Source organism: Oncorhynchus mykiss, chromosome 17 (assembly GCF_057628025.1).
Source record: "Oncorhynchus mykiss isolate SJ-2025 chromosome 17, ASM5762802v1, whole genome shotgun sequence".
NCBI classification, from domain to species: domain Eukaryota; kingdom Metazoa; phylum Chordata; class Actinopteri; order Salmoniformes; family Salmonidae; genus Oncorhynchus; species Oncorhynchus mykiss.
In genome coordinates this window covers 74,692,501-74,711,866 of record NC_143038.1, presented here as the reverse complement: position 1 = coordinate 74,711,866, position 19,366 = coordinate 74,692,501, and positions in this window count along the sequence as shown.

The window sequence follows — 19,366 nt, the reverse complement described above, 5'->3', positions numbered from 1 at the left end:
TTGGTGTGATTAGGAAGCCATACACAGTAGTCGATTAATTATATGTTCCCTCATTAAACTTAATCCTCCTGAAAAGAAAGCAAAAACAAAAAGGTATTTTGAAAGTATTTATTGCTTTACCTCACAAACATTTTTTTCTGAACTATAGTGGACATGCAGCAAGGAATATGAAAAATGTAACATTACAGTATAAAGGTGTACATTGAATTTACACAACAGGTGGGTTTAATCCTAAATACTGATTTGTTAAAACCGCTAAAAACCCACCGGTGTCTATTCCACAAGTTACCACCGACTAAATCTATGACGTTAATTAAAATGTATTTTCAGCCAAACCAGGCACTTTATAAACTTGATCTCAACTATAAAAAAAACATCTAGACATTATCTCGCATTTTCTTTTAGACTAACATTTAGTTTTTAACAGCAGAGATTTTTATAAACCTTCTTGTCTCTCTGACATTTGCAACAATGTTTCAACATTCAAATTCAATCTCCAGCTGTCCCATGGTAATGAACGAGTCGGGACGAGTCAGACAGGCAGGCATCGTCTCTCAGCCAGTCGAAATCATGAATCAGCTGGCATAATTTTAATGGATATTTCCAAAGAAATGTCAATTGGAAAAAGTAACAACGATTCGAAGTGCAGCTAGTTTGCAGTGTTTACAGCTTCAGTTTGAAGTGGTTGTGTTACTTGTGTTGTTGGCTAACTCCCCAGAACAACAGTGTCCTGACGAGAGAGCACATTTCATTTTCTATGCCAGGCGAAATCGCTTATTAGCTTATTGTTATGGATGTATCCAAATAAATGTCACTAGAAAACAGCTTTAACAAATGCAGCTACTGTTGTTATTCTTTCTGCACTGTTTGACGTGACTGTGAGTTAGCCGTAGTTGACTAAGCTAGCAAGCAAGGGATAAGAATGTTGCCAGTCAATATGGCAATGGAACCTTTAGAACGACTGACTGGGTCGTGTCCATAGATTCAAAACAAAAAGACTGAACAACTGGGTCGCGTGTCTAGCAACCAAACCGTTACAACGAACGACCAGCCGGCTTGGATAGCAACCCTACATTTGAGTCGGGACTATATCTTGTGGGAGGATGAAATAATATGAATAAATACATAAAAATAATGTTAATGAAAATATGTCAATCATTATTTGAATATGTTGGTAACCCATTGTATAAAAGTGATAATGCACCTCGAAGCCAATGTTTGGAGGATATATTGGCACCCACTACATCTCTCCCTCAGCATCGACCCTACGACTACGATATCGACTTTCTCTCCCGGGACCTACAGCACCTCGGAGGGGCAGCTTTAATCCCTGTCGGGTCTGGAGACCAAGACCATGGTCTTGCTGCAGGGAGTATTGTACTGTCTTCATCCATCTGCCTCCCCCACCCGTATATCGACTACCCAGGGTCTTAATGACAAAACTGTTAAAAAATGTTACCCTCTATCACTCATCTCCTCGGCTTTCGAGCATTTTCAGGGGGGTGCGATGATCTCTCAAAGCTGGAACTTTGGAACGTCTACCATCTGGGTCGGATAAGTGAAGGAGACAGATGGAAGACAGATTTTAACACGGCTAGAGGGCACTACTACCTTGTTATGCCATTCGGACTGACCAATGCTCCCACAGTGTTCCAGTTCTTGGTCAACGATGTGCTCCATGATATGTTGAACCGGTTAGTGTTTTTCTACTTTGATGACATGGGCTCATTCCTCCAGACTTGCCTGCTCCCGTCAGACCCTGACCTTGGTGGCCCACCAAGGTTCCTGACGTCTCCACCTCCACTGTGTGTGCTCAGAATAAGACTCCTCAGCAAACTCCGTCATCCACTCCCTGTTCCTCACCTCATTCTCAAATATCCCAGGACTTCGTCGCTGGACTCCCTCCATCAGATTGCAACGCCACGATCCTTACGGTGGTGGATAGGTTTGCCTCCCATTTGATTCCCCTTCCCAAGTTATCATCAGCCAAGGAGATGGCCCAGCTCAATGTGTAGAAATCTTCCGGATTCATGGACTTCCAGTGAACATGGTCTCTGATCGCGGTCCTCAGTTCTCGTCCTGATTCTGGAAGGCGTTCTGCATCCACATTGGGTCGTTGGCCAGCCTGTCCTCCGGTTTTCACCCCCCAGTCTAACGGCCAGTTGGAGCGAGCCAATCAGGACCTGGAGGCTGCTCTTTGTTCCTCCCACACCACCTGGAGCCAGCTGCTCGTGTGGGTGGAATATGCCTGCAGCACCCTTCCCTGGTCTCTGGCCTTTCTAGTTCTCCATCAGATTTCAGCCTCTGCTCTTCCCTAAGCAAGAGGAAGAGGTCAGCATACCCTCGGCCCAGATCTACGTCCGCCGCCTTCGCCGTACCTAGAGAGCACTGTTCTCAACAAGACCACCTCCAGGTATTGACAGGCGGTCCGCCACTGGACCCCGGCTCCCCGTTATCTCGGGCAGAGGGAACGGCTGTCCACTCGAGATCTTCCGGGTGGAGTCCCTTAAACTTTGTTCCCTTTATTATCTGCCCTTTTCCAATCTCAAATATTCTTCACCAGTCTGCTGTTCGTCTTATGTTGTCCCACACCCTCTGTATACATCCCACCTTTCATGTGTCTACGATTAAACCTCTTTCTCATAGCCCTTTGTCTCCTGTTTCCACGAGATTTGGGACATCAAGTCAAACTTTTTGGTCACATGCGCCAAATACAACAGGTGTAGTAGACCTTACCGTGAAATGCTGACTTACAATCCCTGAAACAACAGTGCAGTTCAAGAAAGAGTTAAGGAAATATTTACCAAATAAAATGAAGTAAAAAATGATTTAAAAAATGAACGCAATAAAATATCAATAATGAGGCTATATACACACGGGGTACCTGTACTGAGTCAATGTGCGGGGGGGTACAGATTAGGATGTGTACATGTATGTAGGTGTGAAGTGACTATGCACAGATAATAAACAGTGAGTAGCAGCGGTGTACAAAACAAATGGATGGGGGGTGTCAATGTAAATTCTCCGGGTGACCATTTGCAAAAAAATTTCAGCAGTCTTATGGCTTGGGGGTAAAAGCTGTTAAGGAGTCTTTTGGTGGTAGACCTTTGGTCGTAGACTACCGCTTGCTTTGCGGTACCAGAGGGAACAGTCTATGGACTTGGGTGACTGGAGTCTTTGACAAATTTTGGGGCTTTCCTCTGAAACAGCCTAGTATCTAGGTCATGAATGGCAGGAAGCTTGGCAGCTTAGCCCCAGTGATGTACTGGGCCGTATGCACTACCCTCTGTAGCGCCTTATGGTCAGATGCCGAGCATTTGCCACCTGGGGCCGGCCCATCAGGAAGTCCAGGATCCAGTTGCAGAGGGAGGTGTTTAGTCCCAGGGTGCTTAGTTTAGTGATGAGCTTTGTGGGCACTGTGGTGTTTAAAACGCTGCACTTTAGTCAATGAACAGCGTTCTCACATAGATGATGCTTTTGTCCAGGTGGGATAGGGCAGTGTGTAGTGCGATTGAGATTGCATCATCTGTGGATCTGTTGGGCGGTATTCGAAATTAGAGTGGGTGTATCCGGTATGATTCATAGAATACAAACCCTAAATTATCCACAAGTTCTGAGTGTTTTTAAATCTACCAATTGGTGCTGAAATCATTTAGAGGGATTTCTTTCATTGATCCTTAATATTCGGAATCCGTTCTCTCAAGAAAATGCAAACTAAAGGCACACCATATTTAAAATAGCACTCCAGTTTCCTTCTCATTTATAGCCTGATTTACTTAACAAAAGGCACATCACAATAGGTGGTTCAGGTATGTCACGACATGGCACAAGTGCAGTGGTGGAAAAAGTACCCAATCATCATTCTTGAGTAAAAGTAAAGATACCTTTTATAGAAAATTACTCAAGTAAAAGTGAAAGTCACCCAGTAAAATAATACTTGAGTAAAAGTCTTAAAGTATTTGGTTTTAAATATACTTAAGTATCAAAAGTAAATGTAATTGCTAAAATATACTTAAGTATCAAAAGTAAAAGTATAAATCATGTCACATTCCTTATATTTAAGGAAAGCACACGGCACAATTGTATTTAATTTTTTGTTATGGATATCCAGGGGCACACTCCAACATTCAGACATCATTTACAAATGAAGCATGAGTGTTTAGAGCAGAGGCAGTAGAGATGACCAGGGATGTTCTCTGTTTAGTGAGTCTGTGAGAGCAGAGGCAGTAGAGATGACCAGGGATGTTCTCTGTTTAGTGAGTGTGTGAGAGCAGAGGCAGTAGAGATGACCAGGGATGTTCTCTGTTTAGTGAGTCTGTGAGAGCAGAGGCAGTAGAGATGACCAGGGATGTTCTCTGTTTAGTGAGTGTGTGAGAGCAGAGGCAGTAGAGATGACCAGGGATGTTCTCTGTTTAGTGAGTCTGTGAGAGCAGAGGCAGTAGAGATGACCAGGGATGTTCTCTGTTTAGTGAGTCTGTGAGAGCAGAGGCAGTAGAGAGGACCAGGGATGTTCTCTGTTTTGTGAGTGTGTGAGAGCAGAGGCAGTAGAGATGACCAGGGATGTTCTCTGTTTAGTGAGTCTGTGAGAGCAGAGGCAGTAGAGATGACCAGGGATGTTCTCTGTTTAGTGAGTGTGTGAGAGCAGAGGCAGTAGAGATGACCAGGGATGTTCTCTGTTTTGTGAGTGTGTGAGAGCAGAGGCAGTAGAGAGGACCAGGTATGTTCTCTGTTTAGTGAGTCTGTGAGAGCAGAGGCAGTAGAGATGACCAGGGATGTTCTCTTGATAAATGTGAATTGGATCATTTTCCTGTCTTGCTAGGCATTCGAAATGGAATGAGTACTTTTGGGTGTCAGGGAAAATGTATGGAATAGAAAGTACATCATTTTCTTTAGGAATGTAAGTGGAGTAAAAATAAAAGTAGTCAAAAATTTAAATAGTAAAATAATGTACAGATACACCAAAAACCTACTTACGTAGTACTTTACGTAGTACTTTACGTAGTACTTTAAAGTATTTGCTACTTATGTTCTTTACACCATTGCTCAAGCAAGGGAGGAGTCCGATGACATCACAGTAGACCATCAGACCAACTCCTTGAATTTTGCATTTGTGTCTAAAAAAAAACATTATTTATCCCCAAAATAAGTAACATTTATTTTACTGTATTTATGTCTATATCGCTTTTCAAGAGTAAAAGTTGTAAAAAAAAAAAATTGCTGGAAGATAAAGGGAAAAGCTTTAGATAAATGACCTGAAAAACGCATTGAATGAAAACTCATTTAAATGTATTATTAACTTAAATGTATTCGGTCGCATAAGGGAGTCATTCCGAAAAGATTTAGTCGATCACCGGCATAAGGTCTGAATACCAAACACTGAGAGGTTCTTAAATAAATAAATAAAGTGTAGGAATGGCATACATTTCCTAGGTCTGAATCAGCCCCAAAAACCGTCTCAGATCATCAGTGTTGATTAGTTTGGTATTTTACCTTGTAATGAATGGACAGGGGGAAATCTGATCCTAGATCAGTGCTTCTACTCTGAATGAAAATAGGCCCAGAAAACCAAACCTCTACGGGGGGCATTAAACACAATCAGCAGTGAAATAGATTTTTAAATGTCTCCGGCAGCATCAATCTAACTATAATAGACACTAAGCTAAAGTATTTACCCATATCCCTGACACAGACAGCACTTCCATTTGCATATTTCCACAGAAAAGAGCCACTAAGACTTGTTGAACTGAGGAGTGAGATTCAATAATATAGCTAAGTGCTGAGCCACACACACACACACACACACACACACACACACACGCACACAAACCAACAAACCTGCAGGCTCCATTCACATTTCTCACTTCAGTTTTTATCACTTCTGCCCAGTTCTCTCCTCCAGGGGGGAAAGAGAGGCAGCGAGAGATTTGAGTTTTATGTTATCAATTTAATAATGCTATCTCTACAACCACCCACACAAACAACCTTCCTTTCCCCTTGGGAAGAGTTACAGGGTGATTAGAAGGATTTCCTCTCAGCTCTGTGAGGTAGAGTAATTGCTGCATAATTATGTGGAAATACAGAGGCGAGACAAAATTGGAACCTGATATGCCGACAGTGTTGAATTTGGCAGAATGTGACAATGAGAGCTTATCGGGGATAAGTGTGTTGTCAAGAGTTTAATAGTAAAAAAGTAGCTAAAAGTCTTGCAGGGAGGTACAGTACGTGGGTGAATGAACCCAAACACAACAGGGTGAAAACACACAGCTAACACTTGGAGGTACAGTACGTGGGTGAATGAACCCAAACACAACAGGGTGAAAACACACAGCTAACACTTGGAGGTACAGTACGTGGGCATGGGTGAATGAACCCAAACACAACAGGGTAAAAACACACAGCTAACACTCGGAGGTACAGTACGTGGGCATGGGTGAATGAACCCAAACACATGAGGGTGAAAACACACAGCTAACACTCGGAGGTGCAGTACGTGGGCATGGGGTGAATTAACCCAAAAACAAGAGGTGTAGACTCTACCATGATTTGCTTACTTACGAGCCCTTTCCCAACAAATGGAAATAGTATCTCAATAAAAATAACAATTACGATACGATGTAGTTGAGGTCATTGACAAATCCATCTGGACAAGAGGAATAGCTATGTGAGAATGCTGTTCATCAACTACAGCTCAGCATTTAACACCATAGTACCCTCCAAACTCGCCATCAAGCAGGAAAATAACCTCACACTCAACATTAACAAATCAAAGGAGATGATCGTAGACTTCAGGAAACAGCAGAGGGAGCACCCCCCTATCCACATCGACGGGACAGTAGTGGAGAAGGTGGGAAGTTTTAAGTTCCTCGGCGTACACATCACGGACAAACTGAATTGGTCCACCCACACAGACAGTGTGGTGAAGAAGGCGCAGCAGTGCCTCTTCAACCTCAGGAGACTGAAGAAATTTGGCTTGTCACCAAAAGCACTCACAAACTTTTACAGATGCACAATCGAGAGCATTCTGTCGGGCTGTATCACCGCCTGGTACGACAACTGTTCCGTAAGGCTCTCCAGAGGGTAGTGAGGTCTGCACAACGCATCACCGGGGGCAAACTAGCTGCCCTCCAGGACACCTACACCACCGATGTCACAGGAAGGCCATAAAGATCATCAAGGACAACAACCACCCGATCCACTGCCTGTTCACCCCGCTATCATCCAGAAGGCAGGGTCAGTACAGGTGCATCAAAGCTGGGACCGAGAGACTGACAAATAGCCTCTATCTCAAGGCCATCGGACTGTTAAACAGCCACCACTAACATTGAGTGGCTGCTGCCAACACACTGACTCAACTCCAGCCACTTTAATAATGGAAACATTGATGTAAAAAATGTATCACTAGCCACTTTAAACAATGCCACTTAATATAATGTTTAAATACCCTACATTACTCATCTCATATGTATATACTGTACTCTATACCATCTACTGCATCTTGCCTATGCCGTTCTGTACCATCACTCATTCATATATCTTTATGTATATATTCTTCATCCTTTTACACTTGTGGGTGGGTACAAGGTAGCTGTTGTGAAATTTTTTAGGTTAGATTACTCGTTGGTTATTACTGCATTGTCGGAACTAGAAGCACAAGCATTTCGCTACACTCGCATTAACATCTGCTAACCATGTGTATGTGACAAATAACATTTGATTTGATTTGATTTATAGGTAGATACTAGGCACGTACTGTATAGAATGTATTCACACCCCTATTCTACATGTTGTTATGCCTGAATTTGAAATAAATTAAATTGTTTGTTTTTCTTCACACAAACACACAGTACCTCATAATGACAAAGTGAACCTGTTTTTTCGAATTTAAAAAAAAATGTATGAAAATTAAATATAATAGTAATATCTAATTCACATACAATAAGTATTCACACCCCTGAGTCAATACTTTGTAAAAGCAACTGATTACATCTGAGTCTTTCTGGGTAAGTCTCTAATAGATGGATTATGTATCATTTGCCCATTATTCTTTTCTCAATTTCCCCATCTACCAATAGCTTCCCTTCTTTGCATTGGAAAACCTCCCTGGTCTTTCAAATCAAATCAAATTGAATTTGTCACATGCACCGTATACAACAGGTTTAGACCTTATAGTGAAACGCTTACTTACAAGCCCTTTAACCAACAATGCTTTAGGAAGTTTTTAAGAAAAATAATTCCTAACTAAAAAATACACAATAAAAAATGTAAGTAATAAAATAATTAAACAGCAGCAGTAAAATAACAATAGCTAGGCGACATACAGAGTCAATGTGGTGTCTATATACAGGGGGTACTGGTACAGAGTCAATGTGGAGGCTATATACAGGGGGTACTGGTACAGAGTCAATGTGGAGGCTATATACATGGGGTACCGGTACAGAATCAATGTGGAGGCTATATACAGGGGGTACTGGTACAGAGTCAATGTGGAGGCTATATACAGGGGGTACTGGTACAGAGTCAATGTGGAGGCTATATACAGGTGGTACCGGTACAGAGTCAATGTGGAGGCTATATACAGGGGGTACTGGTACAGAGTCAATGTGGAGGCTATATACAGGTGGTACCGGTACAGAGTCAATGTGGAGGCTATATACAGGGGGTACCGGTACAGAGTCAATGTGGAGGCTATATACAGGGTGTTACGGTACAGAGTCAATGTGGAGGCTATATACAGGTGGTACCGGTACAGAGTCAATGTGGAGGCTATATACAGGGGGTACCGGTACAGAGTCAATGTGGAGGCTATATACAGGGGTACCTGTACAGAGTCAATGTGGAGGCTATATACAGGGGGTACTGGTACAGAGTCAATGTGGAGGCTATATACAGGGGGTACTGGTACAGAGTCAATGTGGAGGCTATATACAGGGGGTACTGGTACAGAGTCAATGTGGAGGCTATATACAGGTGGTACCGGTACAGAGTCAATGTGGAGGCTATATACAGGGGGTACCGGTACAGAGTCAATGTGGAGGCTATATACAGGGTGTTACGGTACAGAGTCAATGTGGAGGCTATATACAGGGGGTACCGGTACAGAGTCCATGTGGAGACTATACACAGGGGGTACCGGTACAGAGTCAATGTGCGGTGGTACCGGTTAGTCGAGGTAATTGAGGTAAGATGTACATGTAGGTAGAGTTAAAGTGACTATGGATAATAATGGATAGATAATAAACAGAGAGTAGCAGCAGAGGGTTCTGGGTAGCCATTTGATTAGCTGTTCAGGAGTCTTATGGCTTGGGGGTATAAGCTGTTAAGAAGCCTTTTGGACCTAGACTTGGCACTCCGGTACCGCTTGCCGTGCGATAGCAGAGAGAACAGGATGGCTGGAGTCTTTGACAGTTTTTTAGGGCCTTCCTCTGACACCGCCTGGTATAGAGGTCCTGGATGGCAGGAAGCTTGGCCCCAGTGATGTACTGGGCCATATGCACTACCCTCGGTAGTGCCTTGTTACCCGAGCAGTTGCCATACCAGGCAGTGATGCAACCAGTCAGGCAGGATGCTCTCAGTGACGCAGCTGTAGAACCTTTTGAGTATCTGGGGACCCATGCCGAATCTTTTCAGTCTCCTGAGGGGGAATAGGTTTTGTCGTGCCTTCACGACTGTCTTATTGTGTTTGGACCATGATATTTTTGGGGTGATGTGGACACCAAGTAACTTCAAGCTCTCAACCTGCTCCGCAACAGCCCCGTCGATGAGCACACCACTATTCTCAGTCTTCTTTTTCCTATCGTCCACAATCATCTCCTTTTTGTCTTGATCATGTTGATGGAGAGGTTGTTGTCCTGGCACCACATGGCCAGGTCTTTGACCCCCTCCATTTATGCTGTCTCATCATTGTCTGTGATTAGGTCTACTACTTGATGATGGTGTTGGAGTCATGCCTGGCCCTGCAGTCATGAGTGAACAGGGAGTACAGGAGGGGACTAAGCACACACCTCTAAGGGACCCCCATGTTGAGGATCAGAGTGGAAGATGTTTTGTTACCTACCCTTAACCACCTGGGGGTGGCCAGTCAGGAAGTCCAGAATCCAGTTGCAGAGGGAGTTGTTTAGTCCCAAGGTTCTTAGCTTAGTGATGAGCTTTGAGGACACTACGGTGTTGAATGCTGAGCTGTAGTCAATGAATAGCATTCAGAGTAGGTGTTATTTTGTCCATGTGGGAAAGGGCAGTGTTGAGTGCAATGGAGATTGCGTTATCTGTAGATCTGTTGGGGCGGTATGCAAATTGGAGTGGGTCTAGGGTTTCTGGGATGATTGTGTTGATGTGATCCATGACCAGCCTTTCAAAGCACTTCATGGCTACAGACGTGAGTACTACGTGTCGGTAGTAATTAAGGCAGGTTACCTTATTGTTCTTGGGCACAAGGATTATGGTGGTCTGCTTGAAACATGTTGGTACTACAGACTCAGTCAGGGATAGATTGAACATGTCAGTGAAGACAATTGCCAGTTGTTCACATCCTGGTAATCCACCTGGCCCTGCGGCCTTGTGGATGTTGACCTGTTTAGAGGCCTTACTCACATCGGCTACGGAGAACGTGATCACACAGTTGTCCGGAACAGCTGATGCTCTCATGCATATTTCAGTGTTACTTGCCTCGATGCAAGCATAGAATTAATTTAGCTCATCTGGTAGGCTTGTCTCACTGGGCAGCTCGTGTCTGTGCTTCCCTTTGTATTCTATAATAGTTTACAAGCCCTACCACATCTGACGAGCGTTGGAGCCGGGGTAGTACGATTCAGTCTTAGTCCTGTATTGACGCTTTGCCTGTTTGATGGTTAGTCGGAGGGCATAGTGGGATTTCTTATAAACTTCTGGCAGCTCTACCCTTTAGCTCAGTGTGGATGTTTCCTGTAATGCATGGCTTCTGGTTGGGGTATGTACGTACGGTCACTGTGGGGACAACGTCATCAATGCACTTATTGATGATGCCAGTGACTGGTGTCGTGTACTCCTCAATGCCATCGGAAGAATCCCAGAACATATTCCAGCCTGTGATAGAAAAACAGTCCTGTAGTTTAGCATCTGCTTCATCTGACCACTTTCTTACTGACTGAGTCACGGGTGCTTCCTGCATTAGTTTTTGCTTGTAAGCAGGAATCAGGATATAATTCTGCTTGCACATTTAACATGTCAAATCTATGTTGTAAATTCACTGCGAGACTGAGGGACCTTACAGATTTGTATGTACTGTACACCGATGAGGTAGTGATTCAAAAAATCATGTTAAGCACTATTATTGCACAAAGAGTGAGTCAAGACAAAGCCACTCCTCAGTAAAAGGCACATGACAGCCCACTTGGAGTTCGCCAAAAGGCACCTAAACAAGATTCTCTGCTCTGATGAAACCAATTTTGAACACTTTGGCCTGAATGACTCAAGCCACCCTAGTCATAGACTGTTCTCTCTGCTACTGCATGGCAAGCTGCACCGGAGGCTTCAAAACAGCTTCAAAACAGCTTCTACCCACAAGCCAATTGACTCCTGAACAGCTAATCAAATGTCTACCAAGACTATTTGAACTATTTGCTGCTGCTACTCTCTGTTATTATCTATGCACTTTATTAACCCTACCTGCATGTACATAATTATCTCAATTACCTCGACACCAGCACCCCCGCACATTGACACATTGACTCTGTACCGTAATACCCTGTATATAGCCTCCACATTGACTATGTACCGTAACACCCTGTATATAGCCTCCACATGGACTATGTACCGTAACACCCTGTATATAGCCTCCACATTGACTCTGTACCGTAACACCCTGTATATAGCCTCCACATTGACTCTGTACCGGTACCCCCTGTATATAGCCTCCACATTGACTCTGTACCGGTACCCCCTGTATATAGCCTCCACATTGACTCTGTACCGGTACCCCCTGTATATAGCCTCCACATTGACTCTGTACCGGTACCCCCTGTATATAGCATCCACATTGACTCTGTACTGGTACCCCCTCTATATAGCCTCCACATTGACTCTGTACTGGTACCCCCTGTATATAGCCTCCACATTGACTCTGTACCGGTACCCCCTGTATATAGCCTCCACATTGACTCTGTACCGGTACCCCCTGTATATAGCCTCCACATTGACTCTGTACCGGTACCCCCTGTATATAGCCTCCACATTGACTCTGTACCGGTACCCCCTCTATATAGCCTCCACATTGACTCTGTACTGGTACCCCCTGTATATAGCCTCCACATTGACTCTGTACCGGTACCCCCTGTATATAGCCTCCACATTGACTCTGTACCGGTACCCCCTCTATATAGCCTCCACATTGACTCTGTACCAGTACCACCTGTATATAGCCTCCACATTGACTCTGTACCGGTACCCCCTGTATATAGCCCCGCTATTGTTATTTACTGCGGCTCCTTAATTATTTGTTTTTCTTATCTCTTACTTTTTTTCTGATTTGAATGCCAACCATCACGTCTGGATGAAAACTGGCACCATCTTAAGGTGAAGCATGGTGGTGGCAGCATCATGCTTGTGGGGATGTTTTTCAGCGGAAGGGACTGAGAGACTAGTCAGGATCAAGAGAAAGATGAACAGAGCAAAGTACAGAGAAATCCTTGATGAAAACATGCTCCAGTGGTCAGAACCTCAGACTGGGGCAAAGGTTCACATTCCAACAGCAAAACAACCTTAATGACACAGCCAAGACAACGCAGCAGTGGCTTCGGGACAAGTCTCTGAATGCCATTGAGTGGTCTAGCTAGACTCCAGACTTGAACCTGATCGAACATCTCTGGAGAGACCAGAAAATAGGTTCTTAATTCCATGGTGAGAGCATTTAACAGTCGGTTTTATGTTCTGTGATGAGAGCATTTAACAGTCGGTTTTATGTTCTGTGATGAGAGCATTTAACAGTCGGTTTTATGTACCGTGATGAGAGCATTTAACAGTCGGTTTTATGTTCTGTGATGAGAGCATTTAACATTCGGTTTTAATAAGTTCCGTGATGAGAGCATTTAACAGTCGGTTTTAATAAGTTCCGTGATGAGAGCATTTAACAGTCGGTTTATAGTTCCGTGATGAGAGCATTTAACATTCGGTTTATAGTTCTGTGATGAGAGCATTTAACAGTCAGTTTTATGTTCTGTGATGAGAGCATTTAACATTCGGTTTTAATAAGTTCCGTGATGAGAGCATTTAACAGTCGGTTTATAGTTCCGTGAGGAGAGCATTTAACAGTCGGTTTATAGTTCCGTGATGAGAGCATTTAACAGTCGGTTTATAGTTCCGTGATGAGAGCATTTAACAGTCGGTTTATAGTTCCGTGATGAGAGCATTTAACAGTCGGTTTTAATAAGTTCCGTGATGAGAGCATTTAACAGTCGGTTTATAGTTCCGTGATGAGAGCATTTAACAGTCGGTTTATAGTTCCGTGATGAGAGCATTTAACAGTCGGTTTATAGTTCCGTGATGAGAGCATTTAACAGTCGGTTTATAGTTCCGTGATGAGAGCATTTAACAGTCGGTTTATAGTTCCGTGATGAGAGCATTTAACAGTCGGTTTATAGTTCCGTGATGAGAGCATTTAACAGTCGGTTTTAATAAGTTCCGTGATGAGAGCATTTAACAGTCGGTTTATAGTTCCGTGATGAGAGCATTTAACAGTCGGTTTATAGTTCCGTGATGAGAGCATTTAACAGTCGGTTTTAATAAGTTCCGTGATGAGAGCATTTAACAGTCGGTTTATAGTTCCGTGATGAGAGCATTTAACAGTCGGTTTATAGTTCCGTGATGAGAGCATTTAACAGTCGGTTTTAATAAGTTCCGTGATGAGAGCATTTAACAGTCGGTTTATAGTTCCGTGATGAGAGCATTTAACAGTCGGTTTTAATAAGTTCCGTGATGAGAGCATTTAACAGTCGGTTTATAGTTCCGTGATGAGAGCATTTAACAGTCGGTTTATAGTTCCGTGATGAGAGCATTTAACAGTCGGTTTATAGTTCCGTGATGAGAGCATTTAACAGTCGGTTTTAATAAGTTCCGTGATGAGAGCATTTAACAGTCGGTTTATAGTTCCGTGATGAGAGCATTTAACAGTCGGTTTATAGTTCCGTGATGAGAGCATTTAACAGTCGGTTTATAGTTCCGTGATGAGAGCATTTAACAGTCGGTTTATAGTTCCGTGATGAGAGCATTTAACAGTCGGTTTATAGTTCCGTGATGAGAGCATTTAACAGTCGGTTTATAGTTCCGTGATGAGAGCATTTAACAGTCGGTTTATAGTTCCGTGATGAGAGCATTTAACAGTCTGTTTTAAATTCCACCATAGCATGTCATCATCTCCAACAGAGCCTGGCTAAGTACCAAATGCCATCCTATTCCTTATACAGTATCTTGCACTACCATCTAGGCCCCGGTGAAAAGTAGTGCACTAGATAGGGAATAGGGTGGCATTTGGGACAGACCTGGTATGTTTCCCTGAGACTTATTAGACCATTATACTTTCATGGGCTTTTAGAAGCGGTTTAAATAATGCAGTATGTTGTTCCTGTTGGCACTTTCTTTTAAACAGTGATACAGGCCTGAAAAATGTATTCAATGGTACTAGGAGTGGTAGCCCTAACTATAAATACAAGGAGGAGAAGAGTAATTTAGCCTGTACCCAGATCAGTTTGTGCTGTCTTGCCAAACCCTCTGGTTCTTGTCATGACAAACATGATGACCATTTGAGTTGGAAACGCATCACAGACAGATCTGGGAACAGTCTTTAGGAATAAGTTACTGACCATTGAGTTGTTTCAAGTTGTGATTGTCACGTGCACAAGCACAGTGAAATACATTTCTTGTTGGGAAAGATCCCAACAAGGTAGTAATCAAAATAACTAATGCTATAGAGTAAAGTAAAGTTGAATTAAAACACATGAGAAATATAAATTAAAAGAACACGAGAAAGTAAGTAAGCTACAGTTCCAGGGTCAGTAGTTATATACAGGGTCAGTTCCAGGGTCAGTAGCTATATACAGGGTCAGTTCCAGGGTCAGTAGCTATATACAGGGTCAGTAGCTATATACAGGGTCAGTTCCAGGGTCAGTAGCTATATACAGGGTCAGTTCCAGGGTCAGTAGCTATATACAGGGTCAGTTCCAGGGTCAGTAGCTATATACAGGGTCAGTTCCAGGGTCAGTAGCTATGTACAGAGTCAGTAGCTATATACAGGGTCAGGGACAGATCCAGGGTCAGTAGCTATATACAGGGTCAGTTCCAGGGTCAGTAGCTATATACAGGGTCAGTACCTATATACTGGGTCAGTTCCAGGGTCAGTAGCTATATACAGGATCAGTAGCTATATACAGGGTCAGTTCCAGGGTCAGTAGCTATATACAGGGTCAGTTCCAGGGTCAGTAGCTATATACAGGGTCAGTTCCAGGGTCAGTAGCTATATACAGGGTCAGTTCCAGGGTCAGTAGCTATATACAGGGTCAGTAGCTATATACAGGGTCAGTAGCTATATACAGGGTCAGTAGCTATATACAGGGTCAGTTCCAGGGTCAGTAGCTATATATAGGGTCAGTAGCTATATACAGGGTCAGTTCCAGGGTCAGTAGCTATATATAGGGTCAGTTCCAGGGTCAGTAGCATTACCATATTAACAATGTACAGGGATACTGGAGTGATGGAGGTAGATATGTATAGGGGAAAGGGGACAAGTATACTGGAGTGATGGAGGTAGATATGTATAGGGAGGGGTAAGGAGACAGGGATACTGGAGTGATGGAGGTAGATATGTATAGGGGTAAGGGGGCAGGGATACTGGAGTGATGGAGATAGATATGTATAGGGGTAAGGAGACAGGGATACTGGAGTGATGGAGGCTTCTCCCTCCCTGTCATGGTTGCCAATCGTTTGAATATGTAAATCGAGAGACGGGTGTTTTATACAACAACCTTCTGTGTTCTCTTTTGGACTCCCCACATCTCATCTCTCCGCTTCCACCGGGTATTCCACTGATTTCAAAACTCAGCCAACTTCTTCGCTGCAATGACACTGTTGATCGCCGTTTCTTTGCATACATTTGCTAGATGTACTGTACTAAACTGTACTGTTTACTGAACATCAACAGATAAAAATACTATATTGACAGCTGATAGTTATCGCACCCTCTCCCCCTGAAAAGAGGTTTACCAGTAAGCCAACTTCATAGACCACGTCGCGTCTGTGACACAGAGGAAGAATATGAAAGACAATCAAATTCTTTCATTGAGCATTTCCACTTGTAGAGGACACCCCCGATGCCTGGCTTGATGAAGCTCCAAAACAAGTTATAAGCTTGAACAGAAGCCAGTTAATTAAATAAATCCCAACAAAAACACAACAAACTATTTTCTGTAAACTCTATACATATTTTCAATGATAGCCGTAATGGCATCAAGTCAACTGTCAATAAACATCAGCAAATACTGTAATGAGAATCGTCTTTAAATTCACATTGTTCACCTATAAACGATTAGGAAATGCATTACACATATTGATTAAATCAGATGTGATCAGGAAGAGAAAAGAGGCCATAAAGGCTGTTTCCTCTGTATATCCTGTACCTCTAGTAGCACCATAAGGCTGTTTCCCCTGTATATCCTGTACCTCTAGTAGCACCAGAAGGCTGTTTCCCCTGTATATCCTGTACCTCTAGTAGCACCATAAGGCTGTTTCCCCTGTTTCCCTGTACCTCTAGTAAAGGCTGTTTCCCCTGTAGATCCTGTACCTCTAGTAGCACCATAAGGCTGTTCCCCTGTACCTCTAGTAGCCCCATAAGGCTGTTTCCCCTGTAGATCCTGTACCTCTAGTAGCACCAGAAGGCTGTTTCCCCTGTAGATCCTGTACCTCCTGTAGCACCATAAGGCTGTTCCCCTGTACCTCTAGTAGCCCCATAAGGCTGTTTCCCCTGTAGATCCTGTACCTCTAGTAGCACCATAAGGCTGTTTCCCCTGTAGATCCTGTACCTCTAGTAGCACCATAAGGCTGTTCCCCTGTACCTCTAGTAGCCCCATAAGGCTGTTTCCCCTGTAGATCCTGTACCTCTAGTAGCACCAGAAGGCTGTTTCCCCTGTAGATCCTGTACCTCCTGTAGCACCATAAGGCTGTTCCCCTGTACCTCTAGTAGCCCCATAAGGCTGTTTCCCCTGTAGATCCTGTACCTCTAGTAGCACCATAAGGCTGTTTCCCCTGTAGATCCTGTACCTCTAGTAGCACCATAAGGCTGTTCCCCTGTACCTCTAGTAGCACCATAAGGCTGTTTCCCCTGTAGATCCTGTACCTCTAGTAGCACCATAAAGACATGTTGTAACGTTGTATACCCTCAGACTATGATAAAATGTCATGTACAACTTGTACTACTAAAGAAGTCGTTTTTATGTTACAGTGTTATTGTGATGGATTTTCTATTGGAAAAATTCCCTAGCCTTTAAAGTACGGCATGAAGAACACCAATCCACTATTATACATCAATATACCACTTTGCCAGTTGAGAGACACTTTATAGAACAAAATCATTCTATTTAATGAATTGTGTTGCGTCAAGTTCGCTCTCATACATTTGAATTCTGTATTTCTTTGGGACTAATTTGTATGCAGGTAGACCAGAAAAGTCACATCCCTGATTGGCAGATGAATGGCAACCCTGATTAGAAGCACCTGCTGCTCATCAATTGTTCCCTACAAATGCTGTTTTGAATTAAAATACATTTGTACCTAGACACTGAAGAAGGCCATGAAGCCAAAACGTCTCTGTACACTATCCCTGACGCAGTGAAAATAATAATTACAAAAAAATAATAATGAAGTAAGATTTGAGTGCGAATCCATTCCACCTCTTAGTTGGTCTGAATTGGCGGGTTTTATGTCCTGCCCAAGCTTCTGGGAGGGTACCATTGTTCCCTTCTGATCGTCGTTTCTTCCACATTACGGTCATCAGAAGATTCTACAACGTCTGGTTCAATGGAACTGTTTTTACCTAAAATCAGCGATTTCCTCATTGTGAGATTAATTTTCATCAGTCATGATTGTCTGCCAGAAAGTAGTCCATCACCACTTATTCCCACTAATGTTGTCGATAGCGCTATTAACTTAAGTGCAGCGACGTTGAGAGCAGTACCAAAATCTTTTTTCAGTTCTTTGTGATATTTTTCAACATAAAAGCTGTGGTAGAAAGGATGATACTGCATACTGAGCAGCTCATGTTATAGACAGAAGCCCTGTTACATGGCGGACCAATCAGAACTCATCTCTCGGCATGTCCAGCACATCCATTATCTCAGCCAATCATGGCTAGCGGGAAGGTTCCTGTATATTTCCGTGGCTAAACAAACTAGGAGAGTAATTTAACAATGTTACATGTATTTACAGAGGGCCGACAAGTATGTAATTAATAAGGTACATTAAACTCCATAAAGCATTTACGCCCCAAAAATTTGATATTTGGATATATATATATATATTAAAAAAAATAATCTTCAAATGCCTCTCCTGTGAAGTAGTGAATTACGACATACGCCTATAGCATCTTGAAACGGGTCACATAGTATTTGAATTAACAGAATTTCACTAGCCGGTGGCAAGTTGGGTATATTTTCTACTAGCCCGGTCTGAAAAGTTATTGCCCCTCACTCGCTCAAATTACATCCCTGACGGTACTCCATCAGTTTCAGCACATGAATATGTTTTTCAACACCATTCCCTTACGCATACCACCAGGGAGAATGTGTCACCTAAATAAAAATAAAAGCATTTCTTACAAGAACCATGCTTTCAGAAACTACAATAGCGTTTCAGTGTCTAGAATCCATCAATCAGGTTTCTGTGTTTGAGCCGACTGATTAAGCTCCGCAAAGTCTACCAAGAGAGCTGATTGGCTTTCCTTGAGATATTCTCATGATTAATAATGGGATATGTTTCATTTTATCCACGGAAATGTCAGCCAACGATCCAGCACAACCCTTTAATCATGTTGTGTAGAAGGGTTCTTATGTTCTTAAGTTATGCATTAATTTAGTGCCCCGGTTAAAAGGTACGATTGACCTTTGACCTTTGACCTTTTTATTGAAAACCTGGTATACGTTGTATTTGAACGCTTAACTGCAGCAGATAGGTATTCATATTCCTTGATTAGATGCCAAGAGCAAGACATCATATCACGATTTGTTGAGTAAAATTAATATTTTGAATACCGCTTGAATCCGTTGTGTTGGCAACAAAGATGACATCGTTGAAAATGAAAAAAAAAAGGTGTGAGGTCTTCATTACCTGTCATTACCTGTCAGCGTAATGTAGC